This window comes from Montipora foliosa, chromosome 2, assembly GCF_036669935.1.
Source record: "Montipora foliosa isolate CH-2021 chromosome 2, ASM3666993v2, whole genome shotgun sequence".
In the NCBI taxonomy this organism is placed as follows: domain Eukaryota; kingdom Metazoa; phylum Cnidaria; class Anthozoa; order Scleractinia; family Acroporidae; genus Montipora; species Montipora foliosa.
In genome coordinates this window covers 27765195-27767694 of record NC_090870.1, presented here as the reverse complement: position 1 = coordinate 27767694, position 2500 = coordinate 27765195, and positions in this window count along the sequence as shown.

The following is a 2500-nucleotide window of genomic DNA, read 5'->3' as shown; positions in this document are numbered from 1 at the left end:
GTAAGCGTAAAGGTTAGCGTTATTTTTAGCTTTGGGTAAATGCAACACTTAATCTTTACCAAAAGAGCAGCATTTGGAGGACACTTTGTGATGTAAATTGTCTGTATTCCGAGACACGAGTGATGTTAGATTTGGCGAGAGGAGCAAGGGAACACTTTCTGACGCGTATTGAAATCCGCGTGCGTCTCAAGGGTCAAACCTGAACATATATCTAAATAATACAGCTTACATAGCAAAATTGAATGATCCACTGTATCAAAAGCTTTTGAGAACTCAACAAAAATTCCACATAAAAACAATTTCTAGTCAATATTACTTTGCATACGGACTATTGCTTATACCAAGAATCGCGTGTTGTGTAGCAACTCCAAATCCGTATTTTGTCAAAATACATGGAGGACTATATAATCAAGCCATCTTTGATGTACATGCCGACACCTCCACTTGCTAGAGATGTTGGAATGATTTTCGTACAGGTCCCTACTTTATTATGCATGCAGAATAAATTAATTATTCATTCGCGCTATTGTTTTGTAGAACAATACGTATACCCAAGAAAATCGAGTATATACATGGCTAATTTTTACTTACGGGATGAATCAAAACGGATCTCATTTCTCTCTCTCTCTGTCTCTCTCTCTCTCTTTTTTTTCAAGGCCTTATGCCGCTTGTTTCACAAATTATGATAATTTTATGTTTGACCTAAAATAAATAGTATTTCGCAAAGCCTGTGACCTCAAGCAACATACAGAATGAAGCATTTTGTTAGATTGAGCTTTTCCACCGAATAAAAAGTAATTCCAGCCGCTTTAGTCTCGAAACGAAGATCAACAAAATGGCATTCTAGCTGGCTCTAGTACCCACTATCCACGGGAATTTTCGCATTGCTCTTAATCGCATCTCTCTCAAGTCTATCGAAATAGGCTTCTAAAAGACAGAACTACTCTTTTCAATTATCACTGTTAAATTAATGGGGTTTTACTAGAAATTATAACTCTCTAAAGATAAGCTGTTTACGGTGTTTATTTTGCTTTTGTTTTGATTTCTCTCACTTCCTTCACTGAAAATTTCCTAAACTTTGACAGTACCTGATATTTGTCCAGAGGAATCTTCTGAAGGCCAAAAAAATAGGGGTTACGAAGGTGATTAACATACGAAAATGAGCGGACGTGGTTTTCTTTGCTCCTTCATTTTCCTCTCGCTGCTCCTTAGAGATCACTCAAATGGTGGCTTTAACTGAACCACAAGTTTGCTTGTGTGTTGGAATTCAACCTGGAACAGTTTGGTTGTGGATAACTGCGTTATTCCCGGTGAAAATCGGATTTTAACCGGTTTTTGGACGCTGCCTTTAGAAAGTCCAAGACATGGTGGGTGGTCTTTGAACAATAAGACTAATGATGGTGGTCATTGTGTATTGTTTACATGGGCGTTGAAACCATCCGCCATTAAATACCGCACATGTTTCAGGATCAGAAGGCACATGTGCCCGTGCTTGTACTATTCCAACTCAACATCAACATTCCACCCATTGTTAATCGGAGATCTTGTCTTCAAATTAAATCCCTGGGCCCTGTCAATGGAACAATACCAACAATCAGCTTTGTGCGTGGTTCTCGTAGGCGTTGTGGATCGTTAAGACAGCCTCAAAACTTTATTTTTACCAGAGCGAGTGCTTGGATCTCAATTGTTTAGATCCAAACACTCGCTCTGGTAGCAATTTTAATCCTCCGCTGTCTCTTTGTCTATTAAATGCTAGATCGGTGAAAAAAGTAAAACAGCTTTACTCCTGGATTACATACGTGATTGCAGTGCCGATCTTTACGCTATCACGGAAAACTGGCTTACTGACAAAGACGCTTCAGTTAAAGCAGAATTCTGCCGTTCGGGTTACAATTTCATCGACCACCCTCGAGCTGGCTATCGCGGTGGTGATACTGCCTTAATTTTCCGTGATTCTTTGCATGTCAAGATGGTTGATGCAGGTGAAAAGGCTTCTTTTGAATTCTCCGAATGGCTTGTTGGTTGCCTGGGCTGTAGTTTGCGTTTACTGATCGTGTACCGTCCACCTTATTCTACCGAGCATAAGGTTACAGTCAGTGTTTTCCTCAGGGAATTTTCTGATAACCTTGAATCGTTTGTGCTTTCAAAGGAACAGATTTTAATTGCTGGTGATTTCAATATCCACGTCGATGACATCAGAAATGTTGATGCTGTAACATTCTTGGATGTTCTTGAGTCTTTTGGATATCAGCAGCGCGTAAAGCAGCCTACACATCTTCTCGGCCACACATTAGATCTTATAATATCCCGGTACTCCGATAACTTGCTCAAAGATCCACCTGTGACCGATTTCTTTGTCTCGGATCATACTTCACTTCTGTGCAACCTAGCATCACGTGTATCCTATTCAACGGCCAAAGTGATCAATTATAGAAAGCTGAGACAGATTGGCATGGAGTCTTTCCTCACTATATCAACGCCTTCCAGATGGCTATTTTAT